Here is a 19,515-nt window from a genome sequence, read left to right as displayed (position 1 = left end):
TGTTGTTTCACTTTTATTTCCACTTGGGTCCCCGTTAGAGAAAGCTCCCTTGTTGCTGGAGGTAGGTTCTTTTCCTGAGTCTATTATTTCTCTCCACAGCGTAGCTCTTCAAGGATCTCGGCTTTTGTATTGATCTGGGCTCCAAAGGTCAGATCCCAGGCCTCATATCCAACCCCCGCTGGAGTCTTAAAATGCAACTCCTTGGCTACCAGGACTGAGACCTCCATAAACCGCGTGGTAAATTAATGCACTTAGCACTTCCGGGATCAGTTGTCTCTTCATTTTCAGCACCTTGGCATTTTCCTTTCTTCTTTTGAACTCATCTGTCATTTAAAACTTGTTATATTTTATCCTTGTTTGCAGCAGGAAGATAATCACATGCTTGTTTTCATCAGGCATCCTGCTGGAAGCATCTTATTGAACTGTTGCATATGGAAATTTAAGTGGTATACCTACTAATTCCCTATTTCCACATTGAAATACAGACCATTATAACTTTAAGAAGGGGTTTCACATGGACGCAAAGAATTGGAACTTGGGGAAATCATTTACAAAATATTTTGCAAATGATCTAAAATAGAAAAGTGTTCAAAATGTGTATTGCCTTCACACTTAATGGGGTACAAATACTGGGCCGGCCTGGTGATGCAGCAGTTAAGTGCACACATTCCGATTCTCGCTGGCCCAGGTTTCACCAGTTCAGATCCCGGATGCGGACGTGGCATTGCTTGGCATGCCATGCTGTGGTAGGCGTCCCACATGTAAAGTAGAGGAAGATGGGAATGGATGTTAGCTCTGGGCCAGCCTTCCTCAGCAAAAAGAGGAGGATTGGCAGCAGTTAGCTCATGGCTAATCTTCCTCAAAAAGAAAAAAAAGAAGAAGAAAAAAGTGGTACAAACACTAAACATTTTTTTAATACATTCACATACATATTAATTTATATGCATAGGATAGAAGCGTACAGTTACACATTATTGGTTCAGTGCCCTGCTTAATCTCTTTAATTGCTTTCAATATATAACATGATATGTGTTCTGTGATTTCATATTACCATGTTCCTAGAACATGCTACTTTTTTAAATAAAATGAAAACCCCATAGGAAATATACATGCAAAAAGGAGTGAAAATCAATCTCATTTTCTTTTAATTATTTTAATTATAATATTTCAAAACATTAACATGATTTTATTGTCCTGCAATGTTTGATTAGGACGTCAAATCAGAATTATAAAGGAAGAGAGAACAGTTTTTCCGGCATGGTTGACTTTCTGTCTTGCTTCCAGGCAGGCAAAGAAATATATGGCACAAATGAGATCCCAGACATACCTACATTTTGATTCTTAAATCTTTTCTAATATGCTCTAAGAACTTACTAGATCATTTAAATTGCCATATTTTAGCTCATGCTGCATTTTGCAAGAAAAGGATTATTATTATCAAAATTATTGAACAGTTTGTTTCATAAAATGCTTTGAGCTTCATATAAAGAAGATTATGTGAATCTTGATTCCTTTTCTGATTCCAGGTACTAGATTTCCACTAATCCATAAGCCAACTTAGCCTCAGTTGTCCTTCAGCCTGTATCTGACAACCGATTATATGGAGTTAAGGCACTGGGGCTAGGAACACAAAAAAGCTAACCGGCCTCTAAAGCCCATCTCTCTGACCTCATTAACCTTGTACTCTAACTTCAAAATATACTAATCTGTGACTTCCGGAACAACTTATAGTGCAGTAAGGAAGTTTGTGTGAATTAGGTCATTCTCAGCAGACCAGGAAGAGCAGGAAAGCTCAAAATTACATTTGCTCCAAACGAATAATTCTTTACACTAATCAGACACCTAGACAACTACAAGTCACATGCAGCACAGGTGGGGGTGATGTTTAGATGATGAGGAATTGCAGTGGTTAATAGTTTGGACTGTCTTGGAAAAACCTTTCAACAAACATCAGCATGATCCCACATGTACTGTCAGATTGTGTCTCAAGCGCTTTTCAGATGTGTTTTCAAGACCAGATAATATTTTTTTTAAATTGGCTATAAATTAGATGCTGGAAAATTACCAAACTTTATAAATGGAAATTTCTCACTACTATCTAATGCTTTTATAATAAAATTTGCCTAAAACACTTAACACATTTCATAAATCTTCTTATTCATTTTTTTCAGTGCTCCTATCAGTTCAAGAAACAGTATGATTGTGTCTCTCTCATAGAGAAAGTAATGTAAATTCATGAAGTAAGCAGAGAGAATAGAACCACCCAAATTTTGCAATTATTTCAAATCAAATGATGATCATTCTTATTCAATGCTTCTCAAATGATTTCATAGCACAGTCACATGAGCTAAATCAGCCTCTGCACCTATTTACACAGGCACACATCCATACAAAGAGACGGCAAGAGTTATAATTCTAGAGGATCTCACAGACACACACACACACTACTCGTCTCTTGTGCAAAGATTAACTGGAACTGATAAGTGAGGGGAGACTTAGTAAAGAAGTCACGAGAAAAGGAACAGCAAACTGTTAAGAAGAAGAAAAAGCTGTCAGGCAATTTTAGGAGAGTACTTAGTTCCACTGGCTAAGAATTAGTGTTTCCTAACTCCGCATAAAGGAATGCATATTCGTGACCATGTGTGTATTTACAAGAAAGGATTCATACTTTACATACTGTTTTTACTTTAATTTTAATTTATCAGTATATCATGATCATCTTTCAATGCCAAGAAATAGTCTTCTACAACTTTATTTTTAATTGTTCATTTGTACTCTATTAGATTGATGTGGCATAATATAATTAATCCATTAATCCTCCATTACTAGATATTTCAATTTTAAAGTAGCCTAGTGGTCATTTGTCCCTTTTTTATTTTTGGTCTTCCCAGTTTCATTTCCTCTCTCCAATAGCATCCTAATTTCCAACTAGGGAAGAAACTCTTTTCCACTGTTTGAAGTCTTGGGGGAAAAAATTTCTGGGAGACTGCCTTCTATTACAGAAGCCAAAGAAAAGAAACCATCTTCCCTGGTTCAATAGCCAGGTCTTGGCATGTGACCTAAATTTGGCCAGTTGGAGGCCCTCTCCTGGGACTCAGAAGCTGGAGTTTTGAATTAAGTCCAGAAGGAAAACGTTAAAGGTTGATCATCCCAACAGGGGGAGCGTCAGCTAGAGTTGTGAGGGCATCTGGACCACATCTTCTAGCTACTGTGCTGCTTTCCTGATCCTTCTTGATAATTTAATCCTTGTTAGATCAGCTTCCCATTCTTCTGGAGACTCTTAAGGATTTTTGTGGTAAATAAACTTTTGTGGGAGTCTGATTCTGTAGCATTAACTAAGAATTTCAATGTTACAAAAGTCTCTAATAAAAACCTTATAGATATGTTTTGCATTTATCTATCATTATTTCTTTAAATATTAGAAGTGCTAAGCCAAAGAGTATGCAAAATTTTAATTAAAAAATATATATAGTGTCAAACTGCCTCCTAAAAACATAGCATAGAAGTTAAGAATGCTATCTGATCTCTCACTGGGTAACCATTTGTAACTTCTCACCGAGCCTCATTTTATACATTTTAGTATGAGATTAATCACAGCACTAATTAGGGCTACTGTGAGGAAAATGAGAGAATACATACAAAGTTTAGCACATAATAAACTATCAATAAACGTTAGATTTTTATTGGAAAGAATGTACAAATTACATCCTCCCCCACCGCCCCCGTTGGCAATGTCTAGGTGTACTCATTCACTCCTCCCCTGCTTTCATTCGGATCTCCCTTGGTCCCCTTTATCCACTCCTGTATGTCTGGTCTGTGATTTAAATTCTTGGCAGAGGCATTTTGCGTCATTCTGGGTTTCATCTTGGCCCTCTCTTTTACACAGTTATAGATTATACAAAAGGCAGACTAAATTTAGAAATCCCTCAATACAAACCATCAGATTTTTTTTCCATAAAATTTTAAGAAAAAAATACATTTGCTCTTTTAACAAAACATGCCACATTGCCATAGTTACTATTTAACTTTTAGTTAAACTAAAAAATAAAAACTTTGGGGCCAGCCCAGTGCCACAGGGGTTGAGTTCACGTGCTCTGCTTTAGCAGCCCAGGGTTCACAGTTTCGGATCCTGGGCATGGGCCTAGCACTGCTTATCAAGCCATCCTGTGGCAGAATCCTACATAAAATAGAGGAAGATTGGCATGGATGTTAGCTCAGCGATTATCTTCCTCAGGTAAAAAGAAGAAAATTGGCAATAGATGTTAGCTTGGAGCCAATCTTCCTCAAAAAAAAAACCCCAAAAATTTAAAAAGTAAAACCTTTGTTAAATTTCGCTACCATTATTTTTCAGTTTACTATATTTTTATTTAATTTTATATGTAGAGATGTGACATTATAACATTTTCAACGCTAAGGGCTTCTAAAGATCTCAATCCAGTCCTCATTCTAAAAAATGGTACAAGAGAAACAGAGAAAGAAGGGAGAAGTCAGGCACTAAAAAATAATTTTGGATACAGCATTTTAAGGAAAATAAAAAGCAGAGCCATGATTAACAATATAAAGAGGAATAAGGATTTCTTCACATGGTGAGGAAGAAGAAAGAAAATTTCAATGTAAAAGTTGAAGACCATTTAGTTAGATGTAAAATAGGGTCAATGATAGAAAAGCTTTCAAATCTCAACTAAATTGTGTAACAGAGACACCTGCTGGTCATTATATATTTCACTGTTCCAACTCTCAAAACACGTTTGGTCTTTAACTCTCTATCTTGTTCCCCCAGATAGTCTTTAAACCATTGAAAATTCACAGCACAAACAGGGAGAGACATTCACATCAAAAAGATAGTAATTAAATCAATGGAGTGTATTTTTCACTTTGAATCTGGGGAAAAATCTGTGCCAGCAGGACAACTTTGCTAATGCAATTTTAATTTAACTACATTAAACCTGCTTTGTGTAACGTTTGTGTAATGTAACATGCTGCTAAAAGTTCAAGTATATCACACAATTCTCCTTTACCAGAAAAATAACTAGTGTTTGCTTTTTGAAAGTGTATAATAATAGTATGGTTAATGACAGATAAAAAATTATGAAACAAATATATCTAAGACACCAGGTTAGGATTTTATCTTACAAAAGGAATGAAAGCCATGATTTTGTAGAAATACTAAAAATTTATCTTATAACATTATAAACCAGTAAAAGAAACTGATTTATTTTCTCTACTGCTATAAAATTCTCAAGATAGATGTGCCCATATCAACTACAGCAGTCCTTAGAAGTTGTCAGACAGACATTAATCAACTGATTGTGACTGACAAATTGGCACTCCTTTCCCTAACAGAACTTTCACTCGGTGAGAAGATTTCCTTTTTTCTTAAATAATTCAGATTAATTAAGATACAGTCGTGTTGCTTAATGATGGGGATACATTCTGATAAAATTGTCAGGTTATTTCATCATTGTGCAAACATCATAGAGTGTACTTACGCAAACCTAGATGGCACAATGTACTACACGCCTAGGCTCTATGGTACTAATCTTATGGGACCACTGTCGTATATATGGTCCATCATTGACTGAAACGTTGTTATGCAGCATATGACTGTACATGAATAAAAATATTTTCGGCAAACAAAATATAATTTGCATTTTCTTTAGTACCTTCAAATTTCACTCTTCGAAAACAAAGATTTAAAAAATATTTCAGGGCTGGCCCCATGGCACAGTGGTTAAGTTTGGCGCACTCCATTTCGGCAGCCCAGGTTCATGGGTTTGGATCCTGGGTGTGGACCTACACTACTTGTCAGCCATGCTGTGGTGGTGACCCACATATAAAATGGAGGTAGACTGGCATGGATGTTAGCTCAGGGCTATTCTTCCTCGGCAAAAAAAATAAAACAAAAACCAAGAATTACAATCACAATCAAAAATTTCCCATAGCATAAACTAACTCAGTAAATTATTGTTCATGGCTAAATTCACAGTGTGGGCAAATATAAAACTGCTAATTATAATCAATTAACATTTATTAGCCCTCTGTGTTCAATACTACACTTAGGATTGTAAGAGATATAGAACTGTAAGACAACCTATTTTCAAAGACCCCATATCGTAATTGGATAGACCACTTTATTTCACAGGAGATAATATTGTACAACAAAAGCAGCATTTAATTATGAGTCAAATTAAGTCATGATGACCCAAAATTGTGTAAAAGTTCCTGCATGAGTGTTGGGATAGTTAGAGACTACTTGGGGAGATGTTCCTGGTGGAAGTGCGCACTGAATGGGCATATGAATACTGGGCTGGATTTGAGCAAATGGAAGTCTTAGATGGGAACAATGGGAAGGGAGCAAAACTTGGTAAGAATTTGTTCATGGGCAGAGTATGTCTCCCTAAAGCAGAGTGGAGTGAGAGAATAGCAAGAAGTATTTGGCTTGAAAGTGTGCAGCCAGTGTAGGGAGATTCTTGAAAGCTTGGCAGAAAGTTTAGATTTGATGGATCAGGACATAAGAAAGATGAGTTTTGATAAATTCAAACAGAGTGACTTGATAAATTCACTATTTAGGGAAGATTAGTTTGGCAGCAAACTTCATCATAAGTGGTCTAAAATAGATTGGCTCCACTTGAGTTATTTTGCTAATAATATTTGGATTCAAACTTCGGCTACAGGGAAAGCAGTTCATATATAACTTCATACATTCTATATGATGATTAAATTATTTACTTGCTGTCTATGCCAATAATAAATGAGGAAGAAAGTTAAGCAATAAATTTAATTCATATTGATGACCGACCTAGTAAATGAGATCCCTATGCCCACCTTCTACCTCCCTTGCTGCACGGCCTGAATGAAGGATAAACATCGCTTAAGAGAAAGGAATAATTATCATTCTCCTCTTGTTATCTAATCCTCTTTAGGAAAAAAGCTTTGACCTGAATTATGTAAGACTCTAGTAAGTGTATACTAATAATTATAATAGTGAACATATGCTAATATTAATGAATGCTTATTATTTGTCAAGCATAAAAAACTTTATCTCACTTCATTCTCATATCAGCCCTGCAAAGAAGGAATTGTGATCTCCCTTTTTCTAGCCGGGTTGTCTGAGACACACAGAGTCTGGAAGAACTTCTCTCAGATTGTTTATTGAGATGTGAAGTCAGGTCTGTCTGGCCCCAAAGCTTGTGCTCTCAGCCTGATCTTACCCAGACTCTTCTGTGAGGACACTGCTGGAAACATTGAAATGATTCCTGCCCCTACTTCAACCTCATAAAGCTAAATGTCAAAGTTAAAGGCCACTGCAAACTACATCCAAATTATAGCGTGCCAAAATGTTAGTGGACTACTACTGCAGTGATCAAGGAAAGCACGAGTATTGATAGCAAGGTCTGGCTGAGAACTCAAGTGGCAGACTTCCAAATCATAATTTTAAAATTAATTTGATGTATCCTAAAGACAAAATGAAGCCTGATACTGAATAACAGGTAACATAATAATCTTCTGGTTTTGTTTGTTTCAGGTACTTGTTAGTTTTGAGGCTACCACTCAGGCTTATCTACATTCTGACCTGTTATTTAAGGTTCTTAAAATAAATTATTGACAATGAGATTTTCTTGACTGCCCCTCTCATTTTCATTTTGGCATGGCTTTTCACAATTATTGATTGGCATATCCCTCTTTAGAGAGCAAATAATCTCTGATTTATAGTTTTTAAATAAGAGAGAAAGAAGGTTAAGGGTTTTGAGCTATCTAGATGCACAGTTCTTTCCAACTTCAGTAATAACATACAACAAAAAGGAGGAAATGGGTCTGGGTCAATCAATTTTAATGGCAGAAGTTAAAGTGTTTGGTCACTTTTACTGACCCTAACTCACAAGTAAAAATGTGATTTCAGAGGTCATCAGTCAACTCAAAATATGACGTTTTTGGCTCAGAGTTTTAAGGTTGCAACATAAGAAATCTGGAGGACTTGTGCTTCTGGAAAAATTGTATATTAGATACACTAAAGAGTCCTCTCGCTGGGGGAAAAAAAGAGTTTCCATAAAACATTGTTTTTATTGCATGCTGGGCTCCTGAAAATTCGAGGAAAATCTATAAGGGACTAAAATATTAAAAAAAAGTTTTCTGAAACTCAAAGAGAAGGCCAAAAAAGAATCCTCAGGGGGCAGAGATGCCTCCTGGGTTGGGGGATGGGTGGGATGGGGATTCACTGGTGTCATTTTATTATTTTGTTTCACAATTTACACATAGATTATATATGTAATTTTGTGTGTATCAAATATTATGTAAGAATAATAAAAAATGCACTGAGATAAGAAAGGCAGGAAAACAAAATAGGAATTAAGAAATCAAAAATTTGACAGGAAAGGAATATAGCATCCAGAGCAGAAAGTGCACCAATTTTCTGGGCCAACTGTAGAAAAAACCCATCCTAGAGAGAGCAGAGGCTGGAACCATGAGCAGGCCTGGGGATAAGCCACAGGGTAACTGGAATAGTTTAGGAGTAAAGTATGGCTGTATAGTGCTCTGCTTGTCTGTCTAAGGAACTAAGGTTGCAAGCAGTGAGGACTCTATTTTGGACAAAGTTGCAGCAGGTTCCTAACATGGTTCTCACAGCCAGAGAAGCAACGGGTTAGTGTCCCCACGTAACACTGTTCCTCACAGAAGAGATGAAAAGAAAAATGCTTCCATACATTTGCAGGGAACTCTTTCACTATTTTCTTGCTCCACAAAAGAAATCAATTATCATTATTTGGAGATGACAGCTACTTAAAAAATCAAAACTAAATCGGGTGAGACTCAATTAAATAAATTAAACATATCAAAAATCAGTAGTTTAAGGGGCTGGCCCCGAGGCCGAGTGGTTAAGTTCCCGCACTCCGCTGCAGGCGGCCCAGTGTTTCGTTGGTTCGAATCCCGGGCGCGGACATGGCACTGCTCATCAGACCACGCTGAGGCAGCATCCCACATGCCACAACTAGAAGGACCCACAACGAAGAATATACAACTATGTACGGGAGGGCTTTGGGGAGAAAAAGGAAAAAATAAAATCTTTAAAAAAAAATTCAGTCATTTAAGAGTTTTTCGTTGACAATATATTTCTAACAAAGATTGCATGACAATAACAACAAAAGCTACAGAAGGCCTCGGAATAAACTTACCAGGGAATGTGTAAGACCTATTTGAGAAAAAACAAAACTGTACCACTGGACGTAGAAGTCCTCATTAAATGTGCAGATATATCTGGTTCCTATGAGAAAATCTTGTTGTAAAGATGTCAATTCTCCTCAAACGAATACATAAGATTAAATTTTAATGAAAGTCCTAATAGGATTTTTTAGAAGAAAGGGAACTACGTTGATTCTTAAGTCTACGTAAAAAAGTAAGTCAATGAAGAGAGACAAGAAATTACCAAAATGAAGAATAACTGTACATTTATCCAACCAGATATATTTATGATAAAGCTTCGGTATGTTACTGATGTCGATAATCAGATTAATGAAACACGACAGTCAAGCAAAAGACTGACATGCGTATGGAAATTTTGTATAAGGCAAACAAAGCATTTCCAACAAGTAAGGAAAGAACAGCTTACTTGATAAATATTATTTTAACAATCGCTGTATATTTAGGAATAGAGTTGGAAATTAATCTCAGAACATACATTATAATAAGTTCTGTTAACTTTAAGATTTGAATATTAAAAAAAATAAATATGTAACAATAAAATCTAGGGACACTGTTTAAATCTTAATTTGGGAAATTCTTTCAATGCATGACACCAACCTTAGAAGCCATAAAAGATTTAACTATATAAAAATTTAAAACTTCAACAGGACAAAAGATGGCATAGACAAAATAAAAAACAAATGACATACCAGGAAAAACTACTATAACACATAATTGAGAGTATTGATGTGAATGTTGACAATAAGTATCTACAAAATAATTAAAAATGAGCAACTAATGAATAAAGGATATGAATAAATAAGTATAAATGAATTATAAGCACTAACAAAGATTTTTAACACTACTAATAAACATATACACAAAAAAGAAAGCAACTGTAATGTAACTCCCCTCATTAGCAAATATTAATTAGCAATATTAGCAAATATTAATAATACAAAGCACCGGCCAGAAAGCAGGGAGGAGCAAGGACGCACACACATTTACATACAGAAGCATAAGTTAGTACAACTTTTTGGAGAGCAAATTAGCAATATCTATCAAAATTATGAATATGTATAGTTTTTAACTTCTAATAAGTGATACGAAGAAAAAGGAAAGACAGATGCAGAAGGATTTCATCACAGAATTATAACAGCAAAAAGCTCGAAATAACACCAGTATCAAACAGTAACCAAATATCCGATTGCTTAAATAAATTACAGTATGTTAGTGTAGTGGAAAATTACACAGCTATTAGACTAAAACAGAATTATACATGACAACATGGAAAGATATCCACTATATATTGTTAAGGGAGATATGCAAATTAAAGGACAATATATATCATATGAGCACATTCCTGTTAATAAAAACTTATAAGTAGGGGCTCGTCCCGTGGCCGAGTGGTTAAGTTCCCGCACTCCGCTGCAGGAGGCCCAGTGTTTCGTTGGTTTGAATCCTGGGCGCGGACATGGCACTGCTCATCAAACCATGCTGAGGCAGCGTCCCACATGCCACAACTAGAAGGACCCGCAACGAAGAATATACAACTATGAACCGGGGGGCTTTAGGGAGAAAAAGGAAAAAAAAATAAAATCTTTTTTAAAAAAACAACTTATAAGTATGTTATGCATGTCTATGCAGGAAAAGAAAATTTAAGAAAACATACCCTGTGGGGAAGTTGGATTGTTTGAAATGAAAAAGTTTTCCTTCTAATTTTACATACTACTGCATTGTTTAAATGTTTTACACAAGCTATATAAAGAAAATATTTTCAGCTGACCTAAAATTTAGAAAAAAAATTTCACATAAAAAAAGAAATCTAGGGCACCAGCATATTTCACCTAGTCCTCTGAGCTCATCATCTTCATGAATAAGACAACTCATTGCCGACATTTGAGTTCTTAAAGTAGTTGGCACTGAAACAAGCTTAAACCTATTTTCTAGAATAGTGCAAAAGAAAATTTTGGGGAAAATGGATAGCTAATTTTCCTAAAAATATATATTTTAAAGAATCCTAAAGTTAGCCTAAAAATGTCCTAAGTCGACTGCATTACAAATATTTTCTTTACAGAAATTTTGGCCCATTGTCAATTAAATCTCTCTCTTTCATTACAGTTTAAAAAGCCTGAATACTTCCCTTTAACACATGGAAGGACGTGTATATAAGTACAAACACAAAATAATATCAAAAAAGCCCCCTCTCCACCAATGTAAATCTTTCTTTGAAGCAGTTATCACGCTTAACATTGCATGGCTATTTCAGCATGTAGTTGTTAAATGTCTGGGCTCCTCCAACTAGGCTACACGCTCCCTGAGCTCAGGAAGTTTCTCATTCTGGCTCCTTACTGTATGCACAGAGCCTAGCAGATGTAGGTGTAAAATAAATACTTGTGGAAGGAAGGAAAGAAGGGCGGTAGGGAGAGAGGAAGACTGTTAACAGTATTCTAGAAGAAAAAGGAATCTCCAAGGCCATCTCTGCTAAAGAGATGTAATCAATGTCACAGAGCTGGCCCTGGAACTCACTTCTTCTTCTTTTTTGTGAGGAAGATTGGCCCTGAGCTAACATCCGTGCCAGTCTTCTTCTGTTTTATACGGGATGCTGTCACAGCATGGCTTGACAAGCAGTGCTAGGTCTGCACCCGGGATCCAAACCCGCAAACTCTGGACTGTCCAAGCAGAGCATGCAAACCTGACTGTTACGCCACCAGGCTGGCCCAGAATTCCTTCTACTTTACCAGGCAACAGATGCTACTCTATTTCAACTAAGTGGATTTTGCCCCAATTTGAAAAAACCAAAAGGAATATCTTGATATACTTAGTACAGCAAATTTGGTAAAAATTAGCCAAACCCTTCAACACTTATACCTAAAATTTCATAGATTATTAAAATATTTGAGTGAGACCATTGGAATAGGACGAATGAATTATAAGCATTTTTACATTCCCTCCCTTCTCTTCTTTGTCTCCAGCCTGCATACAGCTAAGGCTAGACAGCTATTTTATTTTATGTCTCTACTGAATTTCTTCTTCATGTTGGGCAAAAATGGAGGCTAAAACTTTGCATTATGGAAAACTAAATAAATACTTTGAAAAGACCACTTTTTTCATAGCTGCAAAGTACTCTACTGTTGGACAGAGCATCAGTGGTGGATGAGGTAATTTACTGTTATTTTTTGGGAAAGGTCCTACCATGAGCAATTAAGATGTGTACTTTTCAAGCTTATCTGTAGATTGTTACCATTAGAATGTTTAGAATTTCTGGGGGAGTTCTGCATAGCTCTTGTGTATGTCAGATTTTGTTTTGTTTTCAAATCAACTTTATTATAACTTACATACAATAAAAAGCATCTATTTTAAGTGTTCAGTCTGATGAGTTTGACAAATATATATATATACACATAATATGTATATGTATATATAATATATACATATACTTGCAACCTTCCATAGCTGAGTAGTATTCCATTATATGGATATACAACAATTTGCATATCCATTCACCTGCTGATGGATATTTGCATTGCTTCTATTTTGAGGCTACTATGAAAAAAGCTGTCAAAATCACTGATGTACAAATCTTTCTGTGCACCTTGTACACAACTGTACACAATTGTACAATAAAGTATTCACTCAAGTGTTGATGGACATTTGGTTGTTTCTAGTTTGGGACTATTATAAGAAAAGCGGCTACATACATTCTTGTACAATGTTTTTGTGGATGTGTTTTTATTTCTCTTGGTTAAATACCAAGAGGAATTGCTAAGTCATGTGGTAAGTGTGTGTTTGGCTTTATAATCTCTCTTGTACTTCTTGTATATTTAATATTCCTTCAGTTTGTCATTTGTCTTTTGACTTCACTTATATGAATATTTTTATTCATATAAATATGAATATTCAAATATGAATAATTTTAAATTCAATATAATCAAATTTATTTTTTTTGTTTGGTTTACTTTCACTTTGTTGTTTCTGGGTTTTAAGTCTTAATTTGAAATGTCTCTTCCAACCCCAAATTAATGAATAAAACCACCCACACTTTCTGAATTAAAACTTTCATCCATCTGGAATTTATTTTGGAGTTAACATGTAACATAACTTTCTACATTTTATGGTATAAATAACCTTTACTGGGTATTATATCAATACCGTTTACTGAATAATTCATCTCCCTTTCCTCTCATTTTGAAGGGAACACCACTTTCTTCTTTGGTTCATTTTCTATTTCCTCTGTAATATAAAGTTTTTTGATTTTTGTAGTTTCTTAATTTGTTTAATGGCTATTCTTTCATTAAATTCTTATTCCTGAATATTCCAAATGAAATTTTTGTCAAATTATAGAATACTCTGTTGGCATTTTATCTGATACTTCATTAAATTTAAAGATATAATGAGAACTGGTATCTTTGAAGCAACAACCCCCTAGCACACAAATTATGTTCTCCCAACACCATGCCTTACTTACCAAGGGTCAGGCTCCTTGGAGGTATCACTGCTTATAAAGTGTGAGGCAAAAAAAAAAAAAAAAAATGAAGAGGATCCTGATGCATCTTTTCAGAGAAAGTAGCAAGAAAGTAAGTAAAGCATATGAGGGTTGTGTCTAAAGCATTCAAGACAGAATTTTGAAGAGGCTGCCACTGGCCAAAGTTGGGACAATCTAAGTATCAAAAGAATAATAATTGCAATGGATTGAAACATATAACACCACACAACAGCTATAACAACAACACATTAATTGGTCACCAGTGGAGAATGCTAGTGACCCAAATGGTTATTTTTAAAAATAGGAAGTAAAGAGAATGAATCAAGAATAAATCTTGCCTTTCTACGTAAACTATACCACTATGTAATCAAATAGAAAATGAGAGAAGTTTCTCTTTATAAGTATATTTTACTAACAAACAAAGAAGGAAAAACAGAATAAGAATATCATTGTTTTGCATGCTTAATAAATTAATGAGCTTGGGCACTTATCATCAATGAAAAGAGATGGAGCCACACATTATTTGCCTTCTAATGGAAAAACATATGACCAAAGACAACATAGTTTTGTAAGGAAAATAAAAGAGCCTAAATTATATCAAAACTCCATATCCAACTAGCAATTTATACTAAAAATGCAAAAGAGACAAATATGTTAAACAAATACGTTAACGATACAACCAGCAAAACCCAGACTCTGGGAAACCTTGAAGGGCAAATGATTATTTTTTTTTTGCTGAGGAAGATTTGCCCTGAACTAGCATCCACTGCCAAGCTTCCTTGTTTTGTATGTGAGCTGCTGACACAGCATGGCTACTGACAGACGAGTGGTGCAGGTCTGCGCCAAGGAACTGAACACTGGGCCACTGAAGTGGAACATGCCAAACTTAACCACCAGGCCATTGGGGTTGGTCCACAAATGATTTATTTATTTCTTATGTTTACTTATTTATTTTTTGTGTGTGTGAGGAAGATTGGCCCTGAGATAACATCTGTGCCAATCTTCCTCTATTTTACGTGGGATGTTGCCACATATCATGGTTTGATGAGCAGTGCTAGGTCTATGCCTGGGATCCAAACCTGCAAAACCCGGGATGCTGAAGTGGAGCACGTGAACTCAACCATATACCACTGGGCCAGCCTACTGATGATTTATTTTTTAAAAACTGTAAGCTGTGGACTTTCTTTGGATTCTAATTCAAAAGAGCAAACTGGAAAACAATATAACATTTATGAAGCAATTTGAAATTTGAGCACTGACTCATTCTTAATAGTAGAGAATTATTTTTAATGTTTGCGTTTGCTAATGTTATTGTGAGTGTGTTTAAAAATTATTTTTAGAAATACTTATTGAAATATTTAAGGATAAAATGATAGAATTCCTATTTGTTTCAATGTAATTTGAGATGGAGGATGGGTAGAGACAGATTTACAACATGACTAGTCATTAGTTGATAATCACTGAATCTGAATGAGGGACATGGTAATTAATCCTCTCTACTCTGTGTATATTTAAAATTTTCTAATAAAACATTTATTGAATTTTCTTATCCAAGAAGGTATTGTCTTTTCATTTACTCAAATGTATTGCTCTAGTCTTCAAAGAGAGTTTGAAAGCTTTCTTCTTTTATTCTTCAATTTACTTCTATAGGTTTTATCTTTTTGTTTGCTACTGTCAATAGGATATTTCCTGCCATATTTTATTCTAACTGGTTATTGTTTGTAAATAGGAAAGGGTCTTTGTTTTTGTTTTTATTTTCCTGAGGAAGATTCACCCTGAGCTAACACCTGCTGTCAATCTTCCTCTTTTTTCTTTCTGGCTTGAGGACGGTTCACCCTGAGCTAACATATATTTTGTACGTGGGTTGCCTGCCACTGACAAGTGGTGTAGGTTCACACCAGAATCTAAACCGGGGCTCCCGAAGCAGAGCATGCTGAAATTTACCACTAGGCCATGGGGTCTGCCCCAGGAAATGGTTTGGTTATCTTTGTAAAATATTACTAAAGGAGCCTCCTATTCAATTCTTGTTGTGTCTCAGATATTTTTAGTGTATTGATTTTTCTATGCATATAATTGCTATCAACTGAATGTTCGTGCCCATTACCCCCAAATCCCCAACCTAATCCCCAACATGATGGTATTAGAAGATGTAAACTTTAGGAGGTGATTAGATCATGAGAATGGAACCCTCATGAATGGGACTAATGCCCTTATAAGTGAGACCTCAGAGAGTCCTCTTGTCTCTTGGGCCATGAGAAGATACAGAGAGAAGATAGCTGTCTGTGAACCAGAAAACAGGCTCTCACCAGACACCAGCTCTGCCAGTGCCTTAATCTTGGTCTTTCCAGCCTCCAGAACTGTGAGAAATAAATATCTGTTGTTTATAAGCCACTTACTCTATGGCATTTTGTTATAGTAGTAAGACAATAGTCACATAACTAGAAAATGATGATAAATTTGCCTCTATTCTTTCCCTAAATTGATACTTTCTATTTTATTCTCTTGCACTGGCTGTAAATCCAGAACAACATTATATAATAATTGTAAATTACAATTTACAAATTGTAAATTATGGGTATTCTTAACCCATTCTCCATTTTACTGGTAACAATCCTAAGTTTGGTGCTGGTTTGTTGTTTGGGATATATATTTTTGATCATGCAAGAAGCATCCATGTGTTCATATGCCTTTAAGTTTTTGTTATATTAATCAGAAATGAATTTTTAAAAGACAATCTGTTTCTTAATGGAGACCTATGTAATATATATTTCCACTTAAATTCATTTGAAACTTACAGACAATATCCAGAATATAAGCTATTTTTAAAAATAAAGGGCAAACACACTCATCTTTTAAAAGTTCTTTAGTATAATAACATTCTTTGGAAAAAACACCACCACACTGGCACAAGCTTTTTAGTTACAAATCAAATTTATTTCCTACCAATACCTTTACATGAAAAATCTTCATGTGATAAATTTTTAATCCCCAGAATACAGAAATATATGGAACTGTAACAGCCTAGCACAAGATAAAAAATTTATAAATATTCTGGTTCATTAAATGAGATTTGTCCTGTTATGGCATAATTTTAACGTAGGAGTAACCTTTTACATTTAAATATTACAGCATTTAATAGAATATAACAATGTAATTCAAACTAAGTTGTAATTTCAATACAATTACTCTTTTAATGAATTTGCAGAGAACTGGATCAATTTTCCATTCAATGAACTTTTATTATATAGATAAGGGAAGAAAAATAAGGGTGGATTGAACAACAAGGGCAATTTGTTCCCTGAATTACACTGATACATAGTAAGATTTTTATTATTTGGCATGATTTTCCTAATGAAGCACATTTCTGAAATAATAATGAGAATTATTGGGCTATATAATTAGACTACTTTTCACTCTACTTTCTATTTTTAAAGATTACCTCTAATCACTCAACTGAAGGTGAGGTATAATTTATTAAGAGAATGAACACTAATTGAGATCATCATTTTCTTGACTTCTTTTGGCCTCTATTTTTCTCTCTATACATAAGGGGGTAGGTCCAGATGCCCTCTAAGTTCATGCCCAGTTATGAACTTCATTTAGGTATCTACTTAACAGTCTCTAATAAATAGTTACAACTGTGCAAAAAAAAAAAAAAAAAAAAAAAGGCAACCTGGCAGTTTTTACTCTATTCCATTTATATTTATAGATATAATAAAAATTAATTCTAAGTCTATCATCTGATATATTTTTTGGTTTTACTGCTTCCTTTGTTGATACATTTTGCTATATAAGATTTTTAAAATTTAAGTGCTATGTACTGATGCTCCTCTATGGAAAAGTGAAAAAATAATGTACATATTTTTATTTCATCCTACTTATTCTTCTCTATAACCAAATCCTTTTTCTATAAGTTTTATCATTTTTTGGTCCTTCAGAAAATTGTCTTCATAACCTTGAATGATATATTTCAGCTTTGATTTTTTAAATTCTCCATTCTATATAATACGTATTAACTCCCTGCTAAGAAAAATGAAGAAATGAGTACATCTACATATTCCTGCCCTCATCCTTATTTCCCAACTCTGGTGTTTTTCATTCTTTATAACATTACGATAATCCTGAGAAAAAACTAAAACAGCCATCATTCTTATCAAAGTATTTCATTGTTCCTCTTATTGTAAGCAAATAAGAAGGGAGAAGTGATAACAGCTAATATCCAGTTTATGTGATTTAGATGATGATATTTAGGACTTTCGAGCTGATGAGGTTTAGATGAGCTTTTTGGACTCTGAATTGATGCTATAATGGGATGAGACTTTGAGGGACGTTGCATTTTGCATGTGGATGGATGTCAATCTTTGGGAGCCATAAGAGCAAAGTGGGAAAGGTAGAATAACAGCCTCCCAAAGAAGTTCACATTCCAGTTCCTGGAACTTGTGAATGTGTTACCTTACATGGCAAAGGGAATTTGCAAATATTTTTAAACTTTCAGAGCTTGGGATAGGGGAATTGCTTTGGATCATCTGGGTGGGTCCAATTCAATCAGATGACCTCTTAGGGATGCAAAAAGATGTCTTCTGAGAAGGAACTGACCCACTTTGAAGACAGAGGAATTGCTGAGCTAACGAATGGGTGGCCTCTAGAAGCTTGGCATGGCCCTCAGTTTATAGCCAGGAAGAAAATGGGGCCCCTGATCCTGTAGTCTCAAGAAAACGAATTCTGCTAGTAATTCACACAAGCAAGAAACAATTCTCCCCTAGAACTCTAGAAGGGAATGCAACTCTGCTGACTTGATTTAGTCCAAGGAGATTCATACCAGATTTGTGATCTAGAGAATTGTAAACTAATACATTTGTGTTGTTTTAAGACAGTACATTTGTGGTAATTTGTTAAGGCAGCAATAGAAAACTAGCATAAGCAGTTTAGTTCCATTTTAATTCCTCCCCTAGGTTAAGGGCCTTCCAGTCTGAGGTCATGTAATCTCTACCAACTTCTTGAACAAATCAGGATCCTATTAGAAAGGAGAAGGGGTGGGTGGGAGGGAGAAAGGCAATGACCAGTGCCTGCGACAAATGACTAATCCTCCTGATTTGGTTTACATCTCTAGCCCCATTCTCACGCTCTACCTCATGCTATATGATCTAGCAGTGCTAATCAATGACACTGTCTTCTGCTTCTGCGCTCGTGGTCATTCAGCTCCCTCTTCCTGGAAGACCTCCAGGCCATGCTTCATGTTATCCCATTAACCCAAATCACTGGCTGCCTTTCACTCTTCAAAACACTGCTTAGACATTCTCTTCCACTAAGCCTTCACTTCAAGAGAAAGTTGTGCAATCTTTATTTTCTGCCCTCTGTCCAGACTGAGGGCACACCCGTCCTCAGTTTCCACCCTCTGTTCATACTGCAAGAATGGTATTACCATAATAAATAACATTTATGTGTTTATATTCTCTCTCTCCTTCTGGTTGTTACCAGTGGCTATCACTATGCTCAGTAAGTGTTTGTTAAAACGATAACTATACCTAATAATATTCAAGAATTGACTGTTTCATTTATGCATTCTTCATAAGGAAATAGTACTCGATAGTACTCACCATAGACACACATAATACTTTTTATACTTTACATTATAAAAGATTTAAAAAATACACAAAAGTGGAGAGAATGTTATAATGAATCCTCATTAACTATAATTCAGCTCAATAACCATCAACATTTTCATACAGTAGCCCACATATCCACAGGGGAAACGTTCCAAGACCCCCAGGGGATGCCTGAAACCTCAGACAGTATCAGACCCTGTATACTGTGTTTTTTCCTATACATACATACCTATGATAAAGTTTAATTTA

General features: G+C 35.3%; 1 long non-coding RNA gene across 1 annotated transcript in view; it reads right to left on the bottom strand.

The window, feature by feature from the left end:
- LOC111770857 (uncharacterized) overlaps window positions 1-19,515 on the bottom strand; it is a 91,309-nt gene that overhangs the window by 70,272 nt on the left and 1,522 nt on the right. The gene's annotated exons all lie outside the window — the stretch shown is intronic.

Source organism: Equus caballus, chromosome 26, assembly GCF_041296265.1.
Source record: "Equus caballus isolate H_3958 breed thoroughbred chromosome 26, TB-T2T, whole genome shotgun sequence".
Classification (NCBI taxonomy): Eukaryota; Metazoa; Chordata; class Mammalia; order Perissodactyla; family Equidae; genus Equus; species Equus caballus.
The sequence above is the reverse complement of the archived record's forward strand: the minus strand, read 5'-3'. Positions and strand labels throughout refer to the sequence as shown.